Below are 9,975 nucleotides of genomic sequence, written 5' to 3' on the forward strand. Positions count from 1 at the left end.
GCGGCGACCCCCGGCCCAGCCGCCGCCCCAGCGCGGAGCCCGCCCGGTGCCGGGCGCCACCTGGCGGCCGCAGCGCGCACCCGCACCCCACCCTTCTTAGGGCCCCGGACCGCGGGCGTCTCTGAACCCACGCAGACCATTTTTGTGGCAACTACGGTTTGCTTTCCTCCCCGCTAGCCCTTTGGGTGTACTGCGCCATCGAATCCCTAGCTCGAGGTCGGACAGGATGAGACAGCTGCCCGCGCCTTAGGCTGCAGTCGTGGCGGCGGCAGGATTTGAACCGCGCTCTGGGCCCCGCCGGCTGCGCGGCATCCGGGCTAAACCACCGCCCGCCACAGAAAGAGCCCAGATAGCTCAGGGCGAGCGAGGCAGGAACACCCCTCCTGGAGAGTTTTAAAAATCAGCTCTATTGGGGTATAGCTGACGTACAATAAAAAAATGGACCCACTCAAAAGCGTACAGTTCGATGGTGCTTTTTAAGATTTTTTTTTAATTATGGAGAAATCTACATAACAAAACTTACCATTGTAACCATTTCAAAGCGTACATTTCGGTGGCATAAGCTCATGCATATCGTGCAGCCACCATCCGCCTCCATAAGGTTCTCATCACTCCAAACTCAGGCTCTGTCCCCAACGCCCCCGCCCCCCGCCCCTGGTTACCGCTCTTCCACTTTCCGTGGCTGTGGATGTGACCACTCCGGGCCGTCGTGTAAGTGGACCCGCACACACTGTCTGTCCTTTGGTGTCAGGCTTATTCACTGGTGTGAGGTCGTGGTCCGATGAATTTTGACAAATGTGGTTAACCTGTGTGACCACCACTCCAATCAAAGTATTTTTTTAATTTTTACTTATTTTTAATGTTTTAATGTTTATTTTTGAGGGGGGAGGAGCAGAGAGAGAAGGAGACCCAGAATCCCAAGCGGGCTCCAGGCTCTGAGCTGTCAGCACAGAGCTGGATGCGGGGCTCGAACCCATGAACCGTGAGATCATGACCTGGGCTGAAGTGGATGCTTAACCAACTGAGTCCCCCAGGCTTCCCTCAAAATAATTTTTTTTTTAAGTAATCTCTACACGCAAGGTGGGGCTTGAACTCACCACCCGGAGATCGAGAGTTGCATGCTCCACCCGGCCAGGCGCCCCAATCAGAATAGTTTTTTAAAACATTTTGTCCCCCCCAAAACTTCCCGTGGACTCTTGCAGACAATGCCCCGCCCCCGCCCCCAGCTCTATGCCATCTCCCGTCTGATTTCCGTTAGTGTGCAATTGTTTGTTCTCGAAGGTCGTGTACACGGACTCGCGCCACACTGAGGCGCTTATGTCTGGCTTCCTCCACTCACCAGGAGGCTTTTCAATAGTTCGTTGCCCCTTCCCACCAAGTGGCATCGCACTGTGTGGACGTACCACGATTATCTTTATCTTCACATCCCAGTTGATGGGACCGGCTCGTTTGCTTTTCCAGTGTTGAGCTACTGCGAGTGAAGGTGCTCTGAACGCGTGTGTACAAGTCTTGCGCGAGCATGTTCTCATCTATCCTTGTAGCCAGGCGCCCCGTGCCACGCTTGCACCAACCCCCCCCCCCACTTTGGGTGGGATTGTGGGGTTTCACGGTGATGAATCCTTTATGTATTCTGGTTTCAAGTCCTCTGTCAAAAATATGTCTTGAGAATATTTTCTACCCGAGAGACTCGCATCTGAGGGAGCCTAGCAAGTGCTCAATGTGACGCTCCCGGAGGTTTGCAGTGGGGAGGGGTGGGCAGGTGCTGCCCGAGGAACGGAAGGGCCGGACGCGTTCGCGAGTGGAAGACCAAAAGTTTCCAGCAGGGGGCAGCAGAAACCAGCGCACGGCTCCAGGGTCCGGAGGCCCAGGACCTTCGAGTTGCAGCATGTCCGAGGCCAGAGGGGCCTCGAAAGTCTTCCGATGCAGCGCCCTCTAGGGACCAGTGGGGGGGACCTGCGCTCCCCCTCCCTCACCTGTGCACGTGCTCGGCTCCCTCCACGGTCAGGTTCAGCACGACGCTGGCCCTTTCTCTGGGACCCTGTCCAACCTCTGTCTCTCCCTCCCCACTCCTGCATAAGGAAGTTAAACTTGCCTCGCCTAGACTGAGTGCTTTCAGGACTGGGGATTGGCTGAAATTGCCTTAGTGACTCCGAGCCTGGCAGGAAGTAAGTGCCCCTTAAACGTCCCAGCGGTGGTAAGCCACCCTGCGGAAGGCTCCTCCAGCCCCCTGGACCCCAGCTCGGCCTCCTGGGCCAGCCCTGTGGCTGGAAGGATGCCCCCAAGAGGGAACAGGAGGTCCAAGGTCCTTATTCGTTTTTGTTTTAACTTTTTAAAAAAATGATTATTTATTTTGAGAGAGGGTGAGCAGAGGACGGGCAGAGAGAGAGAGGGAGAAAGAATCCCAAGCCGGTTCCATGTTGTCAGTGCAGAGCCTGACAGGGGGCTCAATGAGCAGCTTGATCTCATAAACCCCGAGATCATGACTTGAGCAGATATCAAGAATTGGATGCTTAACCAACTGAGCCACCCAGGTACCCCAAACGCTGACTTTTTTTAAAAAAGCTTACTTATTTATTTATTTATCTATTTATTTATTTAGGGACCAAGAGCCAGCGGGGGGAGAGACAGAAAGAGAGGGAAAGAGAGAATCCCAAGCCGACTCCATGCTGTCAGCGCTGAGCCAGACTGGGGGCTCGATTCCGCGCACCATGAGATCACGACCTGAGCCGAAATCAAGAGTCAGACGCTTAACCACCTGAGCCACCCAGGGACCCTGATTTTTTTTTTAAGGGAGCCTCTCCACCAAACATGGGGCTCGAACTTGGAGATCAAGGGTCGTATGCTCCACCCAGGGAGCCAGCCAGGCGCCCCAGCTCATTCATTCTTTTGTTCCGCAATCACGTGTTTTGTGCCCCGGATACAGAGGAAGCGACCATGACTATGATGATGGCGGCAGCTACTTTTGTTGAAAAAAACCTACCGACAACCAGGTTCTCCCCGAAGACCTTTGTATTTGATCACTTATTTGGGTAAGAAATAAAAGTTCCTTGATCTCAAAACCTCACATGCCAGTTGAGGAAATAGTTGTTCGTTCGTTGGTGCATAAAGATCCGTTGAGCACCTGTGTGTGCAGGCACTGGGGCTATTCTGTGAACAGAATAGGGAAAGATCTAAACACGGAGGCCGAGAGGGAAGCTCGCACCCGGTAGCGGTGCTGGAGGGGAGACGATGAACACGAAATCAGAGACATCCGGACGCTTGCCATGATAGGTGCCGTCAGACGCCAATAGAGGGAAATAATGCGGGAGGGGAAGGGGAGTGCTGGGGGCGGGGGGGGGGGGGCGATTTGGGAAAGGAGGCCAGGGAAGGCCTCACTGGGAAGGTGACCTCCAGATGAAGTCCTGAAGGAGGGAGCAGGCCAGGAAGAGCGAGTACAAGACCCCGAGGCCAGAGCACGGGCCACGTTCAGAGACCAGCCCGAAATCTGCAAGGAGCGGGTGTTGGCCGTGGATGAGCCAGACCCTGCGGGGGCCTTGTGGGCTGTGGGGGTTTGTTCTGCGAGGGGGGGGCCGCAGGGGATTCTGAGCAGAGGAGGGTCATGATCCAGCTCAGGCTTTAACGGGACAGTTGCGGGCTGACGTGGCTGTAGGGAGCACGGTGAAGCAGGGGCAGTGGGACGAGGCCACTGCACTGACCCCGGGGGACGGCGGTGGTGGCTCAGAACCCGGGGAGCCCAGCCGGGGGCAGCGTGTGGGTGCCTCTTCCCTCCAGAATGGGAAGGCTGCTGGGGGGGGAGGGTCCCAGAGGGGGCCGCCTTGGAGGCATTGGGGAGGGCCGAGAGAGCCACCACCAGCTGAGCCTCGGGCTGGCGTCCTGAGCACACAGCGCCCCCCTCAGGCCTGACGCCCGCACGCCCCTGCATGTCAGGCCCTACAGACGAGGGAGGAAGTGGCCTCCGCCCCCCTGCAGCCCACTGCGGGGGGGGGGGGGGGGGGGGGGGGGGGGGGGGGAGGGAGGCGCGCAGCCTGGGTAGGGCAGGGGAGCCGGCAGGGGGAGCCTCAAGGGACAGAGCCTCCTTGCTGCTCACCGAGCCTGTCCAGGTGCCTGGCAGTGATTCCGAGACCCTGGCCAGCATGGTCCCAGTCAGGGGGCCCACCTGCCCCCTCCCTCGCCCTCCGGGGTCTCCGGGTGTGGATGGGGGACCCTGGAAAAGGAACCATAGCCCCAACTGCCTGCCTTCCAGCCGGGCGTCCCCTCCCTGCCCCCGGTGGTCCTGGCCTGAATCTGCCCACAGCGCCCCCCTCCGACCCCCCCTCAGCCCTGCCCTCTGCTTCCCATCCCTCAGCCCTCCACTGTAATCACAGCTCAGCCCAGACCCCCTCCTGTGAATAATTGGGGCTGATTTAGGGGCTATCAGGGGAGAGAGGGGGGGCTAATGGAGTCTGTGGGGGGGCCTGGTGATGAGAGGAGTATGGGAGGCAATTAGCAGGGCGGCAGCCTCGGGAATCACCTAATGCACCGGCCTGCAGTCAGGGCCCGCGAGGGCTTGGGGAGGGATCGGGGCCATCCTTCAGCCTGGCAGCAGGAGGCTGGAGGACAGACAGCAGGAGGGACTTCCAGCAAAACAAGGGTAAGGGGGGAGAGGGGGCAGGCTGACGGGATGAGTCGGGAGCCCCTGGTCCCCCACAGCCCCTCACTCCCCAGTACGAATGCATGTGTGTGCAAACACACACACACACACACACACACACACACACACACACACACACGCTGCCCCATATGAATCCTATCCCTCACTGGGGACCAGCTCCTGATTAATACCAACATTAGCCCTGAATGCTCTCCCCTCCTGGCCTCCCCGTCATTAATTACCTCCTCTCCCAGCCCAGCAGAGGGGAAGCCAGCTCCTCTGGGGCAAAAGGAATGAGTCTGACCCCCTGCCCAAGAAGCCACCCCTACCCCTCCTCTGTGCTTCTGAAGGCAGAGAGCAGAGAGGAAGGAGGGAACCCTGAGCAAGGACGGAGGGAGAGTATGTCATACCACCCCCAGCACCCCCACAGCCCGCGCCCCCTCGCGGAGGCCCTCGCCCCTCGGATGCAACTGGAGCGCCAGCCCCACCCCTGCAGGTGGAAGAGGGGCCCCCCGGGACAAGGTGGACAGCCACACCCCGATCCCCTTCCCCTTTCTGATTTCACCTTGGGAACAGGAATCTGCACAGAGAGCCAGGCTCTCACAGACCTCCTCAGAGACTGTCACGTGCAAACACAAAAGCAGACACACTGGGGAGAAGTGACAACGCGAGGATGGCATCGCCTGTGTGGCATCACCCAGCACCCAGCACCCACAGCGCCCACCGGGAACGTGCGCTTCCCAGGACAAGGGAGGCTGCCGACAGGGGCAGGTGACGGGTCTCAGAACGTCCGCGTTGGTGAAAGAGGCTCTGCCTTCGTGATGGGACCTTGAGTGGCCTGGACTTGAACTTGAGACTCAGGAGGAGGGAGCCCTGCCTTCTCGCCTTTGGGCTGCCATCTTGAATCTCTCCATTTCACCTGGGCCCTCCCCTCCCTCCCCCTCCCTCCCCCTCTCTCCTTTTCTTCCTCTCTCCCTCTCTCCCTCCCTCCTTCTCTCTCTCTCTCTCTGCCTCGCTCCGTGTCACAGCCGCACACACACTTTAAAGCAAAGTGCGGTGAACTGAAACCCAGCCCGCACCCCCCCAAGTCGGCCCCTCGCCAGGCTGGAAGCTCAAACCCCCCTGGGCCCTCTCCTCCCCGCAGCCTTTGGGTCCCACACTGTGTCTCTCCACGTCTCCCTCTGAGAAGGCGCCGCCCAGCTCGCCCTCAAGGATAAGGGGTGGAGGCTCGGTGAGCCCCTCCCAACACCCCCGTGAGCCCCCTTATAACCAAATGAGCCTGGAGACCCGACAATCGATACCCCTCAAAGACGAAGATGATGAAGACGCTAATAACTTTACCCCCTCTCGTCCTCCGACTCTTGCCTACATTAGCTCTGACCACAGGCCCAGGCAGCTGGGATCCGCCGTGGGCAGGCCTGGAGCTGAGTAACCCCTTCAGATCCAGGTGGGAAGCGGGAGGGCAGACAGCAAGAAGGACTTCCCGACGCCCGCGAATGGGAGGCCACGGGGATACGGGATAGAGGCCGCCAAAGCACGTTTCTAACACCTAAATGGATACACGGGAGACCTGACTCGAGTCTGTGAGGACTTGTGACCTCAGAAGCACCCTACAGGGGTGCCAAGGTCCATGTCTAGTCCCTGAGGGCTGCCTGGAGGAGGTGAGCAGGGAAGGGAGGTCCCGCTGGGGAAAATCAGGGGACTGGAGTTGACGACCGGGGGGGGGGGGGGGGGGGAGGTCAGCCAGTGGGGGTTGCTCTGGCCCTTCCCTCCCCGCAGGGGAGGCTCTTCCCCCACGAGGCTGCTGAGCAGCTCAGGGACCTGCAGTCTGCAGGGCTTCAGAGGGAGGAAGAAGCCTCTTCCCCACCTCACACGTCCCACCTCCGGGGAAGTGCCCCCCCAGAGCAGCTGCAGCTGGGGGGCTGGTGGCGACCAGCCAAGAGCTTCCCTTCTGTGATCACCATTCCCACAAAACGCGGCCCTGCCGGCCTGTGCTGCCCCGTCCCCACAGACCGGGGATGGAGAGGAGGAGGAGGGGGAGGAGGGGGAGGAGGATGACGCCGACAAAGACAGAGGAGAGAAAAAGGGTAATAAAGCCAGCAACCTTGTGCCCAGGCATCCACAGGCCAGTCCCCGCTGGGAGGGACTCACACAGAAGACTTGCTTTAACCTGCAAACAACCTCGTGAGGTTAGTGCTATCTATTATTATCCCCATTCTGCAGCGGAGGACCCTGAGGCACAGAAAGGTTGAGTAACTTGCTCAACATCACACAGCCGATGGATGCAGAAGCTGGTCTGCGAGCTTAACCTCCAGGGAGCCTCGGCCTGGAAGAGGAGGAAGGGACCCAGTTAAGCAGGGGGGTGGGCTGCAGAGCTTCTTGGTCCAAGCGCTTGCTGGGAGATGGGGCTCAGAGGACAGCACGCAGCCCGCGGGCTGTGTCCTGCATCTCGGGCTCTCTACCCTTGTCTCCGCGCGGTGCACGTGCGTGTCTGCCCTCCTCGGTGGCGCACCCCTGCCCCTCTCTGCCTCTCTGTGGGCCCCCCTGCAGCTCCGGCTGTGTCTTCTCTCCGCCTCTCCCAGCTCCGGATCCCTCTCTTCCCACAGCCCCAGAGCCCGAGCTGCTCAGATGTTCCATTTTAGCACTGGAGTCCGTGAGAGCTGATGCCTGGAGCATCCCTGGGGCCTGGCAGTGGCCTGAAAGTCGCAACTCCTGGGTCCTGGCTCCTCCCAGGACTGTCACCCCCGCCCTCACCGGACAGCCTGTCCAAGGCCACTTTAGGAATTTGGCCAAGACGGGCCCTCTCCAGCTGGCCCTTAGCGAGCCCAGGGCCTATGGAGTCTGGGGTTCTCCCTAGGGTCTCTCTTAACTTGGGGGTTCACAGGGGCATGGGTCAGGACATCTTCCACCCAGGCTGCCCCGGCCCTCTGCCCACACAGTCCCTGGAAACCCGAACAGATGCCCGTTCCCCTGTTCCTCGGGGGGAATCCGGCCCCCCGAGGGGCAGTGCAGGAAGGAGGCCGAGGCTGCCTCGGGAGGCGGAGGGGGTCGGACGGCTTGGATCCCTGGGCTCTTTGGAGAGCCCATCCCCGCACTGGGGTGGCCCCGGGGGACCCCCACTGGCTTCTGTATCACTGACTCCCTCTCTCCAGAGCCGAGAGCGGAGGCTGGCAGCAGCTTCCTTTAGAGGAAAGTTCTGGGTGCTTTTCTCAATGTTCTCGCAGAGCGAGCCCACCACCATTTCTGAGCCTCTGTCTTCCAGCGGACACAGCCTTTTTCTGAGAGGGAGGGGTGGTGGGAGGGGCTCACAGTAGGTCTAGGGGCCCCAGATGTCTGACCCCCACAGCCCCAGGTTGCTGTCCCTGTCCCAGCTCCCCGCGGGGTCCTCGGGGTCCCATTCCATTGATCCCCCTGCTGGCATCCGCCTCAGCTGGTGCTCAGCCCCTGGTGTGTAGGGCGGGGGGGGGGGGGCAGCTAATGGACTTGGCACCCGCAGGAGGTAATTAACAGGGCGGGGCATGGGCCTCACTGGGGTGGAGGGGGCACCATTACTGACAATGGAATCCAACAGCTAGAGAGAGGGGGCGGGGCCGTGTGTGTGTGTGTGTGTGTGTGTGTGTGTGTGCTCATCTGCGTGGGAGCAAAGAGGAGCCAGTGGGGGGGGGGGGGCTCTTAGGCCGTGAAACTAGCAATGTGGGTACAAGCCCCCTCCTCACCAACCAGGGCCAGGTCACCTGGAGGGATCCCGATGACTGGCTTCAGCTCCCCTTCCAGATCAAGGAAAAGCTATCCAGTCCTCTGTCCCACACTCTCCCGGAATATTCCCCTCCAGGTCCTAACCTGTTCCCGGAACCCCTCACCTTACCTTACCTGCCCAGCTTTTCCAGCTGTGGTTTTAAGAGCTTCTGATGTCCCGATGCCCTTGACCTTGGAAATGCCCCCACACGCCCTGGCAGGTCCCTTCTACTGCCTGACCTCCATCCCCTCTGCTTCAGCGATGGCCCAAATCCTGCTCAGTGCGGGAGGCCCCCTATGGCCCTACCTCTGGGGTCTCCCAGGCTGGTACTGCCCCACCCCCTCCTCAGCCCTGAACTGGGGCTCCAGGGGCAGGGGAGGTGGGGAGGATGGGGGCACAGGTGAGACAGAAAGCATCCCAGGACCCCATGCTGTTCTCCAGGACATTCTCTGATTCAGTTGCGTGTCTCACCTGTGTCTGTTTCCAGCATGCACCTGCACCCTGTCTCTCCATCGGTGTCCCTCTGTCTCTCTGGGTGTCTGTCTCTCCCCTCTGTTCTCATATGTCCCTCTGCAGTCTTTGCATGTCTCCGAGTCTGTAGATCCTGTCCCGGTCTCTCTCCAGGCACCTGTCCCTGGCCTACCTGTTGGATGTGATCCCCGACCCTGTCTCTCCCGCCACATTGCCACCCGCCCCCTTACCGCACCCGCTGTAAGCCCTGCCTTGCTGGGTGGTGTAGTACGGCCTCACTCCTCCCAGGTCAGGAGAGCAGGGCCTGTGAACTTGGCCCTCAGGGACCAACCCCCGCCCCCCACCCCCATCAATCAGCCTGCAGCCCTGGGTCAGACCTCCATTAGCACTAACCAGCCTGGACAAGAGGCAGACACCATCGGGCTAGGCCTAGGGGTGATAAGGCCCAGATTGAATCACTGTGTGGGGGGAGCTGGGCACCCAAGGACATGAGACAGCCACGACATTAGCCCTGAGGAGCCTTGGGGAGTGTGGGTTATTGTGGGAGCTGAGCAGGTGATTGGAAGTGATGGGGCGGGAAGCAGGAGATTGGGGGGGGGGGGGGGGCGGGGGCGGGGGGCGGGCACTGCTCCTCCAGGGCTCCATGTGATGAAGATGGGGGCAGGGCCCAGGTCCCGAGGGGATCCTCGGCCAGCCTCGAAGCCTCCAGAAGCCTGGGGCCACTCAGTAAAGCCAAGTGCTGTTCCGAGGGGCAGAGGGGAAAGGAGACCCTACCTCCTCCTTGGGCAGAATGGCACAGGGAGACGTCTCTATCCTTCCGAAACAGACACCTTGTCCAGTCCCTGGCCTCCAGATGCTGATCTCCAAGCACTTAGAGCCCGGAAGAGTGACAGAGCGGAAGGAACATGGCGTCCTGCCTCCCCCACCGCCCTCCTTCCCCGGCCTCGCCACGTGCGCACGCGCGCGCACATCCACGCGCGCGCACATGCACGCGCGCGCACGCACGCTCAAGCTCACTCTCGCTCATCCACTGGTCCTATCACGTGCCCGCCCTGTTCTGCCCACACCAGTACCAGGCGGACCCACCCCACGGATACTCCCGCCCGGTCCGCCGTGACATCTAACTTCCGCCTCGCGC

General features: G+C 60.6%; 1 long non-coding RNA gene across 1 annotated transcript; it reads right to left on the reverse strand.

Moving 5' to 3' along the window:
* Positions 1-6,718: 6,718 nt before the first annotated feature.
* Positions 6,719-9,774, reverse strand: LOC109495480. Its single transcript, XR_002150892.3, has 3 exons — positions 9,612-9,774; positions 8,838-9,009; positions 6,719-6,956 (listed from the first exon to the last, which is right to left on the reverse strand). It is a non-coding gene; the product is annotated as an uncharacterized LOC109495480 (long non-coding RNA).
* Between the last annotated feature and the right edge of the window lie 201 nt (positions 9,775-9,975).

Source organism: Felis catus, chromosome F1, assembly GCF_018350175.1.
Source record: "Felis catus isolate Fca126 chromosome F1, F.catus_Fca126_mat1.0, whole genome shotgun sequence".
Classification (NCBI taxonomy): Eukaryota; Metazoa; Chordata; class Mammalia; order Carnivora; family Felidae; genus Felis; species Felis catus.